Raw genomic sequence first — 13936 nt, 5'->3', positions numbered from 1 at the left:
GCTCGAATTCATGTGGAATAAATATCGTAACTTCTAAGATGATAAAGATAAGAATATACAAGTAGAAAACAAAAAAAAAAATTTTCCAAAAAAGTTAGAATTCAACTCATATGGATGAAGATGTACGACATCACTAGTATTATATGCACATTGACTTTATTCAATCTAGATTTTCATTGATCACACATTTCGCCTCAATACACATTTTTTCTTTTTTACCAAATGATTTTTTTGCGCATCTGATATAAAACTGGTAATTACCTCTATAAATCTTTAAATGATTGATGATCTTATTCTGCTTACGGGATTCTATTGAGAAAACAGCTGATAATGGATAGCCATGTAAAAGAAATCTATCATCGTCAAGCTTGGGGGGTAATGTTATTGTTTCTTGTCTGTCTATTTCGTTCCCGTTGGAACCTACTTAAAAATTTACAAAGTAAACGATATAAATCGTCAATTTAAAATAAATAAATCTCCAAGTGTGGTTGAATCGACTTTCCCGTTCGACACACGAGTAAATCAAACTCCAAATCTTTAATGGGTTCACATTCTCTGACTCATCAGAATAAAAGGAACAAGCTTGTTGAAACTCAAGTAAATAAAACAAAAGTTCTCTCACACACACAGCGTCTTCTATTGTTCAGCGTAATCGTCTCTAGTAAATGTTATTGTTTTATGTTTAAGGCTCTCTCTCTGAGTGCAAAACAGTAAATTTAAAACTCATTAAGAAGAAAGGTTGTTGCACCATTCATTTGTTTAATTCATTTTGTCACCTTAATGCTCTTTCATATACTTGACAGCTAATTTTACCGGGGCCAACTGTTTGGATCGAGTTTGAACAAAAACTCTTAAGCTCGGGCTTTTTGAGACAGAAGCACTATCATATGCAAGTGACTTCCCCCCCCCCTTCTTTTTTGCAGTAAAATACCTCCCTCTAGTACTAGTAAAATACGACCCTCTCTCTTTCGAGGAAATAAAATGAACACCCATCCCCCTCCCACCTTTCAGAAAATCCTGTATACGCTATAACCAGGAGATTTTGCACAAATAACTCGATCATCACGAGGAATTATCAATCGAGACTATGGGTCTGTGTTGGCTGTTGTGAGTGTGATTTAATGAACTAGCCTTTAAAATTAATTACAGAACTGTAGCTAGCTTATTTGCTTATTTGGACGGCTTTTATATAAAAGGAACCAAGCGGAATTAAATCAAAACTGAAAAACTATTCAAAGTTATCGTCGATTCTGGTATCTCTCAGTTTGGTAGTTGGTTCAAGTGCACACAGACGGCATCACAGCCTATGTCACTTGGTTCTATTTAGATAAAAAAATCCCATCTCTTTCAATAGTTCAGATGGCTCTCGGTATATCTCAAAAATGTTAAAAATGGCGCTTGGTTCCTTTTATATAAAACCCGTCCAATTAATTTTAAAGTAAAAAAAGAATATTCTGTTCATATCTGCTAAATTACATATTTTTCCGGTTGATATTCACTGAATAAATGCGAACCTTGGAGCAGTATTTCCCAACCTTTTGGAGTTCGCGGGACCCTTGGGAGTAACATTAGAAACTTGGGGCACCCTTCCTTGAATACACACAAAATACAGTTCACTGCAACAAAAATCACCGAGTAAAAATATATCAATAAAGTTTTGTTCGATTAATCATTAATATGAAACTTTTGATTGATGCTTAGAGCACAGTTACTTGAAATCAAGCCTTACAGATTGCAACGAAACGCGTAAATTCGCCTCAAACTCTTGCAGTCTATTTCTTTGCAGATGGCAGCACTACAAATGACAAGCATTACGCAGAAACTAACTTCACGTTGGATTCACAACACATACACGCACATTCCGGCATGTACCAATTCGTTAGAAATCCCGTAGAGGAATTTGTGTGAGCTGCATGTACGCTTGAGAAGTAGTAGTAGTCGTTTATTTCTTGCTTTGTATTTTATTGTTGCCATAGCACAGAAATCTTGCTAGCACAGATATGTTGTTGCTTTCTTTATTACTTATAGATTAGGATAATCCTCTCTCAGTCCACGCCAAAAGCAGCCACCGACGCCTCACTCTTGGTGAAGTTACCTTTGAGTGTGGAATAAGACGAATAAATAAGATAAAAATAAATGGCGATATATATATAAAAGCCCTAAGATAAATAAATTAATCTCGTTCACAAGCAGTGAAATTTATTTCCTCCGCGCTGTCTGCGAAATCAAATGGTGAGACAATCCAGTCGAAATTCTCAGTGGAAAGAAAGTACATACCTATTGTGTGTGTGTGTGCATCTTGCAATCTTGATAAATGAGGTCTTTCTTATTATCCGAAGATGATGTCACTCTCCGCAATTACTACGAAGGTTTGGACAGCTGGCCGATGCGAAGATAAATTCAAGAAAGAAAACTCAACTGGCCTTGCTGGGTATCGAACCCACGTCCTTTCACTTGCCGTGCGAGCGCTCTAGACCAATAAACTACAAAGCCAACGAATCTTCTTTTCTCAGAGCTCGTGTGAGCTGACTCAACATCACATATAGCAGAAAGCCTCCGCTCGAAGCTCATGACGTCACTGAAGAATTCCATTTCATCTGTAGCCATTGGGTAAAGCAGGCCGACGCATGCGATATCTTTACATTTTTTTTGCAGTATATCCAATGGTTATACGTGAAATGGATTTCTTCAGTGACGTCACGAGCTTCGCGTGGATTCTTTCTGCTATAGATGGTGTTGACTGAACGGGCCGTACATGGACAACCAGACCTAACTCAGGCCAAAGCACATTGCTGACATTGCCACCAGATAATGACTTATCGGATGAGTCTGTGATGCATGAGAGTAATATCAATTCAACTTAATTTATTTATTTTTTATATTTTTTTTATATTTTAAGACCTTAAGTGGACTGTAATATATTTTTTTATTTATCTCCATAATATCTCGCGGCACCGGTTAGGCGATATCGCGGCCCACTAGGGTGCCGGGGCACACCGGTTGGGAAACACTGCCTAGGAGATTTATTTGAGCGTCTCTCCTGTCGCTCTCCTGTCCCTTGGATAAAATGTAAAGAGAGAATAAAGTGTTTTCTTCTCTCTCTTCTCTAATAACTTTCTATTATACAGGGTTCGCAAAAAGTCCGTAGAAACTTTAAAAATTCATAAAAACCAGAAAAATAACTGAAATAAAAAACGGTTTGCAGGGTTAACATCGCTAGATCAAGGGAATTTTTTTAAGACAGGAAAAAATAACTACAAAACAGCGGATAGGTGGCGCTGACGTACACAAGTCAAAGAAAACATACGCAAATAACGAACAGAATACCTCCAAATCGTTTATTACACAGTATGTGTTCCACATGACCACCACTACAGGGGATAACACATTGCAGGCGAGTCACAAATCCAGCAACGGCAGAATTCAGCAGGTCCGGATGTATACATGACACCTCTCGGTGGATCGCATCTTTCAGTTACGACAGATTGGATGGACCGGATCGATACACCCGAGATTTCCAATATCCCCATAACCAGAAGTCTGCCGGTGTCAAATCTGGAGACTGAGGAGGCCATGATAACCTGCAGCGCCTGCTAATGATTTTGTCTTCCCCGAACGGTTGTATCAGGAATGCCTTGACCGGAGTAGCAGTGTGACTAGTTGCTCTATCTTGCATAAACGTGACTGTAGAAAGCGCATGTCTTTCACGCAAACATGGCACGACCTTCTCGCGCAGAAGCGTTAAATAACGCTGTGCACATTCACCGCGTAGCCGTTTTCCACTCATTTACTGGGCACTGCGTTTCAAAGAAAGGTCCCGTCAAGAACGAACCCGTGAACCCACACCATACTGTCACTTTTGGGGAATGCAATGGTTTCTGCGTGAACTCACGTGGATTATATGTCGCCCAGATGCGGATTTATGGGTGAAATGAAGCGGGAAATGAGCTTCATCTGTCCACAAGATGTTAAAAACCCAGGCGGGATTCTGTTCGATTTTGGAGAAAGCGCATCTCGCAGATGTTTCCCTCTGTACGGTATCCGCTGGTAAAATTCACGGCACGACTGCAATCTGTATGGATACAGATTAAAGATTCCATGAAGAATATTGCGTATCGAGGATGGTGGTAAGCGCGAGCGTCTGGCAGCTTCACGAGCACTGCTGGTCCCTGCAGCTGATTCGGACGCTAACGCTTCCATTTCGGCTGCAACACGCGGTGAACGTGCCTTCCTTAAACATGGTCGTCCGATCGTCCTCTTACACAATCCTCCAGTTTGCTGAAACCGCTGAACAAGCTTTATGAGGCCTGTCGCTGTTAAAGGCCCTTTTCCAGTCTTCACATTCTTCTGAACTGGGAATTTACGCAAGGCAATCGTCGCTGCTTCCTGGTTCACGTAAAACAACTTCAACAAAGCTTTATCCTTCGCACTCAGCATCCTTGTTCACATACACGGTTTACAACGGTGAACTGGTTGTGGATTAGGAGTGCAAGTTCTTATAACCATCTCATTTGCATATTTCCACCAAAGTCGCTCGTCCCAGTGCCATCTATCACCCTTTATTTATTTTTTTTTTCCTGTCTTAAAAAAAAATTCCCGTGACCTAGCGATGCTAACCGTGTGTGTGTGTGCAAACCGTTTTTTACTTCGGTTTTTATTCATTTTTAAAGTTTTACGGACTTTTTGTCCAACCTGTATATTCAAGCAATCAGCGCGAATTCCATTATTTCATTGAACAATCATTATCTAAATAAAACGCCCGTCATAGGAAATACAGCAGATGAAACCTTCAACATAAACGGAATCGGCTTACACAACGCATGATTATTAATGCATTTCATTATAAAATATTTTCCAATGAAATATTTGGTCGTGAGGAATGCTTATCTGTGTGCCATCGACTGCTTTGTTTTACTATTGTTGCATTATTAAAGTATATTTTATACTTATGCCTCAAATGAAACTTTGGTGATTATTAAATTTGTTTTCGAAGCTAATTTTTTCAAATTAATGTTCGTACTTTAGTAGCGTAAATTTTTCCTTTGAAAATTTGAGCATTCCAACAACTTTGCTCGAAACGTCATATCTAGGGATTACGTCAAATCGTTAGCCATAAGTGTAGAGCATACCGAGGGTAAGCCAAGTAATTGTAGTATGATCCCGTGAAAGTAAAAGAAATTTTTTTTTTTTTGTTTCCTATCTTTTACTTCCCTATTTGATTTTACCTGTTGTGTGGCATATTACGAGCATAAGCTGGAAATTATCACTGAGGCTGGGTTAGGGACGTCTTAGTGTGGGGTTCTTCCCTCATTTGCATATGCATCTTTAAAGGTTTGAGAGCAATTGAACTCACGTTTTTCGAGCGAAATCCGGTAATTTGTCATTTATTGTTTTGAAATAGGAGCATCATGGAAACCTTGTTAGCCCTTGCTTCTTGTAACTTCTCTGCATTTTTCTTTTTGAATATTATGCATTTTGTCACCCACGACAAATAAAATCATAAAAGTGGGTCGGAAACGCTACACACTGAAAATTCATGTCTAAAAGGTCAGCAGACATCGAGACCTATTGTTCCGCAGTGTCCTTCAACTGGTTATCATTGATTTCACCGGATGATATCGATGCAATCACGCAAGTAATGTTGTCGATTATTAAATGGAACCGTAGGTATTCGGGTCTGCAGTGAGCATTTCAGGTAAATAGGAGCTCATTGTATTTCATGATCTTCGGCCGAGAAATTTAGAGAATGCGGGACAACAATTACAATCACCCAGGCACTGCGTGGATGAATAGATTGTTACGTCCAGGAAGTCGATAAGCATAACGAAGGCAAGGAAGGGACGGGGAGTTAAACAGCTGCATTAGATAGCCTTACAGCTTCCGAAGTCTTTTTGCTTGTTCCGTTGTTTAGGAATGCGCTCATTGTTTTTTCGGGGTTGCGTGAGCACACACACTAACTAGTTTCTTCCGGTTTCTATAGTCAGGGCTCATCACGTGAAGTTGATTTTTTGCCGTTTAATTAGTTCTAACAGGGACAGAAGATGTACGTCGCATTTTTCATAGGTACCTTTGTGATACGTGCAATTTTCATACGAATTTTCTAGTGCCAGTATTAGAAAACCAAATCTGAATTTGCGATTCATATACAGTCGAATTTGATCATTTGATCATTTTTGTCGCACCACGGTCATTTTCTGCACACGATGGCTAATTAGACCGGTATCGAATTTGCGACGCCTCAAAACATCCTTTGCTATTTTAGACGAGTATCTTATCTCGACCTGGTTGACCCCTACATATAATCAAACTTGGTTAATTCGAACTCCAAAGTCGCGGGAAAAAAGTTCGAATTATCCAATTAATTCATACTGGATTTGTGAGAGGACTACAAATTGCAACTTAATCATCAACATCCTTATAGGATAACAATATTGTTAATTATTGAAATTTTATCATGAGTTACGAAATTTTTAACCAAATTTTAATAATTTATAATTATAATAATTTATCGTAGCTGCTACATTATTCCACTGTTCTGGAATCAGCATCACTGCAGAATTTCTTGACCATGTTCAAAGCCTAATTTACGAAAACAGTTCATGATCATCCGTTATGAAACTGTTTCCCAAATTTTGCTTATCATTCTTATGCCATCAAGGGGAAATATACTTTCATCAACGTATTATTACACACATTCTCCCCCCCCCCCGCGATCTCTCGGAACTTTCCGATACATCCCGTACTCTTAATGACGACAAAAAGATTCAGATTTTGAATGCTACACCTTGATCTATCTATAGGTTGAAAAGTGTAATCGATATTAAGTAGTAGCCTACACAGTCTCGATGCACTCACGCCAATGTTAAAATTGGCATTGAATTACGAAAAGAAAAAAAGTAGAGGTCTCTCAAACTTTTATTAGTCTTTAAAAAAAATTTTTGTTTCGATTTAAAATATCTCAGCAAATACTGCACTTGGGAACGTGAAAATTGTTTTATTGGCCTTAGAAGAGACAGGACAACAACTTTTTATTTGGAAGTTAGAGGACAGGGAAACCGTATGAAAATTAAATTTTTTTATTTTGGGACATACTGTATTTTCAATCTAAAAACTGGCACAGGGGAATTGCTGAACAGATTTTAAGCAGTTTTAAATTAAAACTATACCTCTGCAACGAACGGTTGATGATATGAGATAAAAGCCGAACTAAGACAGACAGGACACCCTGTATAAAAATTGCATTCATTTTAAATAACCCATATTTAAATAAAAAGGGTTGAAATTAATTGCACTTCATGTCACTCAAAAGGTGATTAAAATTCAACTGGAACTCAAATGCAAAATATCTTCTTATTTAATATAAGAGAAAAAAATGGCTCTCTCTCATGATCATTGTTTTGAATGACTGAGTGAGACGTCTAGGAGGTCGTTTTCTTGACGATTTATTTTCTGATACTGGTGAATAATAAAGCTTTGGTTGTCAGCGTAAATAGTATTTCATTGATAGTACAGTCAAATGGTGTGACTTGGTGATTAGTGGAGTGACTTGGTGCATGCTCTAATTTTTTATTTTACTGACGCCATAGCTGCTGCGAATGAAACAGAGAGGTGGTTCCAGCAGCAAGAGTGAGAGCTCCATGATTGAAAATTGCGCCCTAATCCCTCATAATTTTTCTGCTTTTTTTACTGCAGTGTTAAATGCGGGTGGAATGGTTTACCCGTATTTAACGCTGTTCCCCCCCCCCCCAACTTTTCTCCGTTTTTCGAATTCGAATATCTCAGCGAATATTGTACTTAGAAACGTGAAATTTTTTTTCTTGGCTTCACACAGGAAAAACACGACAACAACTTTCTAATTGGGTTCTTGAGCATAGGTTCTGCGTATAAGAAGTGAATTTTTTATTTTAATAACTATATAAACCCTTGAAACATGAATGGCGTATCTGAGGTCCACACGTGATTTGGATACTTTTCCTAATTGGAAACATTCCTCTAGGATTAACGGTTCGCCAGTAAAATGTCATACGCCCTGTTACCTATGCACTCTGTATATACTGCCCCCTTTGAAAAAAAAGACATTTTCTTCTCATCTATTTTTTATTTCAAAATCGCATCAACTGTCGATCCGATATGTCTGGGCTTGAATCCCGGTTAGACGTGTAGTAGTATAAACGTTCGGAATCGGCTTTAAATGGTGGGTCCTGGGAATTGGCTGGTTGTGACTGAAATAGCCGTGTGAGATACAAAGATGATATGTATGTAAGGGACAGATACCTATCTCATTTAGAAAATATACAGTAGAACCTCGACAACTCGACACCTCGAAAGTATCGATGAGCATGTCATCTTAAGCGGGATTTAGTTATCTTGTGTCGAGGTTTCTCTCCATTGAATTTAGTACTAAGGCAACCATGAGAATAATAAATGTCGAGTTATAACCGCATGTCGAATAATCGAGGTTCTACTGCACTTCCTTGTTACAAGTGGATACAGTCTACTCGAACGGAACGGGAGGGGAAGGGGTGAATGTGTCCATCTCCGCCCTTTCGCCTATGCCAATAACACAATTTTTTAATCAAACGGGAAAGGATGATAGCTTCCATTGCCCCCCCCCCCCCCCGTTAAGAAAAAAACGCAAGGATGGGAAAATGGTGTGGTCACTTAATTACTGAAAACTTTGAATTTTTCAGCATCTGCTGTGTGAAAAATTATGCATATTTAAATGTCCAAGTTTGTGTTTTGATGTTTCTTTGACTACTACTAAACCAGACATGCACTTCGTCCATATTCCTCTGCGGAACTTCTAACGAATTGGTACATGTTGGAATGTGTGTGTACGTATAGTAAACCTTCCGTGAAGTTTGTTTCTGTGTAAAGCTTGTTATGTGTAGTGCTTGCCATCTGCAATTAATTTTATTAAAAACTATGAGTTTTTTTTTCAAACCATAGTGAGTGAAGTGTAATGAATGAATAATTATACCATTGTGTAGGCCTGTTGCTCTCTGCGGCGAGACTTTTAACGGAGAGATCGGCTCGCATTTGCGCCTCGAAGTTGGGAACCGCAGAAAAACCAACTTCAGCCGACCACCGCTGCGCCGACGGTGGGGTTTGTGTTTCTTTGACTGCATTACAATCCACAGCACAACTGTAATGAATAAAACCTATAAACATTTTTATTACATGGCTTCATCGTACTTGTAAAATGAAATTTTTGAGCATTTGTAATGAATGGAAAATGTGCAATGAAAATAACGAACGTTTAACACACAAAATTTAAATTACCGAAACTTTTCTGACTGAAACGAAAAGTGAAAACCTAAATACAAAGATGTTAATGAAATTCGGGGGAGTTTTTGCCAGTAACCAGCCAGTCACCTGTTAAATATAATTTTGTTTTCTAAGAAGCGATTGCTATCATTTATACATGACCTTAGTGAAACCGAAATGAGCTGTCAACTATGTTGTGATTCGATGATAGTTTGTTCAACATTTTTCAATCAACAAAAAACATGACAGTTGTTATTACAACTACGTTTAACAAGCAGATTATTAAAAACTATTGAAGTTTTTTGATACTATAAACTTGTGGAAGATAGACTTTTGGTGATATAAGAGAAGCGTTGTTGAATCTTCAGGCAAAATGATGCATCATTTCCAGTGTCAAAATACAAAACATGATTTCAATAGGTGAAATGGGTTCTTTTCTTTTCTGGATCTTCTGTGAACTGCCATAATTAGATGTTAAAAATTTGTAAATTGCTACACTGGAAGCTTTGAGGACATTCCTCAGTAAACTTCTATGAACTCGGTTAAATCTATGAATTTACTTATAAACAAGCACAATGGTTATCAAATATTATATGTAATTACGTGAATGCATATTTACACTTGTTCGTGTATATAGCAATTCTTTCTTATTATGTTACATGTTTTCATTACTTGTGGAAAACTTTCTTCCGACTTCCTGTCACTTGCAAAATAAGATAAACGAGGTTTTAGCTTGAATTAGATCTTAAGCGAAATCGCAATGTATCTCATGCTCAGGGCCGTAACTAAAGGGGAGCAGGGGCAAGTGCCCCGGGTGGTAAAATTTAGGGGTAGCAGTTTTAGGTGGGAAAAAAGAACACCATTACAAAATAATCGAATTTTAAAGTTGTGGGGGCGGCAAAAATCCTAGTTACAGCCCTGTCATGTTGTTTCTAAACCTGTAAGATCAGTAAAAAAATGGTTTCAATCAGGAGTGATTGCAATTTTATTCAAAGTTTTCTTTATAAAGTTCCGCTTCAAGATTTTTGTTCTCTTGCCACTTCATTTTAATTATCTAATCTGTACACGGTATATGTATTTTTGATAAACTATCGTAATACTCTCGTTCTCATCACTTCGATTCGTTGGGAAATGTAAAATAAAAATCCATTTTTTTTCATATATAGCTGATTTTATGATCCTGCAATTGGGACATATATCAAGATCAATAAAGACAAAACAAAAGTTTATTTTTGTGTTTTCTACCTTATTCATACTGATTATACAGGGTGATTCAGAAAAGATGGGAAAAATTTTAGGCGGTAATAGTACACACCAATAGAAATAATTGTCATCAAATTATGCATGGTCTAACGCGGAACGCAAACGCGCTAGCGCGTTTCGATACGGCCGCTCCGCAAACGTTAAAACGGCATTCCTATTAAAATTTATCGGGATAAAAAGAACACCATGCATGCAAATGTAACCTGGGGAAGAAGAAGAAACCGTATGCATCCGTTCTGTCAGTCCTCGTCCGACCTGAATCAGACCAGGAAGCAACAAAGGATCCCGTTTCGCACAACTGCCGATGCAAGAGCGCGCGCATGTTTTCGGATTGGGCAACCGCCTGTGGAGAAAACGCTCACCGTACATTCGTGCTGCCTCTGTGGTACTTTCGTTTGCAGCTCCGTAAATGAAACGCATGTCTGCTTTTTAAGTATTAGTAAAGTGCGCCATTATCCTAATACGTTACAACTGTTAGAACGGTTGCACGCTGGAATAACTTCACAGGGCTGGCATCCGCACCTTTCATTCACTGTGACACAGATTTGCATACGGTTTTTCGTCTTCCTTAGGTTACATGCATGAACACCATGCATTTGAATGCATGGTGTTCTTTTTCTCCCGATAAATTTCAACAGGAATGCCGTTTTAACGTTTGTGGAGCGACCGTTTCGAAACGCGCTAGCGCGTTTGTGTTCCGCGTTAGACCATGCATTCCTTGATGACAATTGTTTGTATTGGTGTGTACTATGACCTCTCTTAAAGTTTTCCCCACCTATTCTGAATCACTTATATATGAAAAACAAAAAACAAATTAATTATGTGAACTGGAAAGAGAAAGCAAAATATATGAACAATGAAAAATTCAAAAAGAAATTAATCGAAGAATTCAAAAATGAAAAAAGTCATACCCAATGTCTAAGACTCTCATCAGGGGAAACACCCTGACATTGGCTTAACACAGAACGTTTCTGAGAGCATTCCTTGGCCTCCATGGCCTGAATAGATGGTCGATCCCCCGACTTTCTGCTGTAGTACCATTGAATTCAAAAATCAAAAGATAAAGCCAAAACGAATGTTTTTTGTCAAGTTTAAGAAAAAAAGCAAAGTTGCAGTCAATATAAAAATATATAAAATATGTAAAATAGATGCAGAAGGTACAAGTACATACCATGTGTAAGGCCTCACTGTAGCGGTCATATTTAAAGTGAACAGTTATAGTTACTGGTGTGAGGAGGAAGTAAGTCCAAGGTGTGAGGAGGAAACCTGGCGCATATTAAGATTTATACGTTTGCGTTTCATGTTAGACCCTGCATTTTTAATGACAATTGTTTGTATTGGTATGTACTATCACCTCTTAAAATTTTTCCCATCTTTTCTGAATCACCCTGTACAAGCGTGCTTATTTCACCACTAATACTGTTTTAAAATTTCAAAGAATAATAAATTCAATATTGTTTAGTAAATGATACCGTATATCTAAAACGCAACGAAAGTCAGCAAGATTCAGAGACAAAATTTACAGTACTAGGAAGCGTACAAAATTTAGGGCGCGTAAAAGAAAAATCTTCCGATGTTTGAATCGCAATGGATATCACTGTATCAGAATTACTCTATAAAAATGTAAGGTCAGAATTACACTATAAAAGTTTTATTATAGTTCTTCTATAAAACTTGAAAAATGCAACCAATGAGAGTGTCTGTTGTATTTGCTCGAATGTAATCGATCAGCTTGTTGGTTGTATTTTTCAAGTTTTATAAAAGCACTTTTACAAAACTTTTACAGTGTAATCGTGACCTAATATTGCTTTCTTTTTTTTCAACCGTACACAACCGAGGCTCTATCGAAATTGTCAATTTTAGCCAATATAGTGATACTGCGATGTGCTAATACACTGTTCTGAAAGTATTACAAATAAATTATTTAATACAGTAAGTTTTGGTGCTTAGCAAGCAATCACCTTCAACTTACATATTACAGTACAGTGGTATTTCGAATGAATGAATGAACGAACGCCAGAACTCTGCCACCGGACTCATCCTGTTGCCAAGATTCGTGGTATACTCTGGAAAACTTTACTATTATATCAAAAAGAAAAAAAAACAAATTTATACAAACATACACAAAAATATTTCAATTAAAAAATTGTGAAAATAACATAAATAAGGGAAAGAAGCGTTGTCCGTTAGAGTTTTTGCTTTTCCTATCAATTTTTCTCTATATTTGAATTCAAATATCTCAGTGAATATTGCACTTACAAACGTGGAATTTTTTGGTTGGCCTCCGAAGAAAGGGCAAGAACTTTCTCAACTGGTCTTTGAGAACAGGGTGTCCATATAAAAAGTCAGTTTTTGTATTTTGATAACTACCCAACCCCTTGTAATATGAATGACGTATCTGAAGTCTACACGATGTTTTGATAGCTTTTCCTAATTGGAAATATGCTTCTAGGACAGTGTTTCTCAACCAGAGAGCCACGGCCCAGTACCCGGCCCAGAAATCAGCAAAATCAGGTGGTCAGAAAAATTCGTCGTTCCATTTTTTTCCTATTTATTTCTAATTATTCGTATGTGAGACCAGGCCTTCCAGTCACAAAAATATATCAGCCGGGCTGCGGGCTTCCAAAGGTTCTCAACCTTTGATTCTCAGCCACTGCTCTAGGATCAACGGTTCTCTAGTAAAATGTGGCTTAGCGACTTTTTCTTACTACCCTGTACATAGAATACATAGGAATTCTCACTGTACAGTGATGCCTCGGCTAACGAAGATTATTCGTTCCGGAATCACGTTCGTAAGCCGAAACGCGATTTCTCCAAGTTTACCATGAAAAGTCTTTTAATTCGTTCCAGGTTACGGCCCAAAATTTGAAGATAATTTTTATAAAACCCCAAACCATATACCTCTAACTAAAGGTTATAAATATCTAATACAACTGAGATATCCATATAACTAACCAATTAGTTATATGGATATTAGTTATAGTCCACCAATGAATAGTTTCTTAATCGGATAAATGAGAATTCAAAAGAAGTTGAGAAACTGAAGACGCTTTCATTTTACACCATGTGCACAAACCAGTCAGGTTCATAGTTGTCCTCTTATCTGATGTATTCAGCTATTTCCTATGTTTTGATACATACAGATAGAAAAGATAATCTCCTACAATGTCTAGACTGTTCGGTTTGTTGCTGAGAGTACTGAAAGCATCCAAGTGCCCCTCCCCCAGCAATAATGAACGTGCCCCCCCCCCCAGACTTCCAAGTCTATCTCCGCCTATGCAGCTCAATCTTTCATTTTTCATAAAGTGGTTTGAAAACTTTCTGAAAGGGAAGTGGTGGTTTATCTGGAGAGAGATTTTGAGGCTGACATAAATTAATCAAGATCGAATTACAGTTATTCTGATGA

Source organism: Pholcus phalangioides, unplaced genomic scaffold (genome assembly GCF_987345545.1).
Source record: "Pholcus phalangioides strain wild (caught in Gottingen) unplaced genomic scaffold, Ppha-v1.0 ptg000011l_1, whole genome shotgun sequence".
Classification (NCBI taxonomy): domain Eukaryota; kingdom Metazoa; phylum Arthropoda; class Arachnida; order Araneae; family Pholcidae; genus Pholcus; species Pholcus phalangioides.
The sequence above is the reverse complement of the archived record's forward strand: the minus strand, read 5'-3'. Positions refer to the sequence as shown.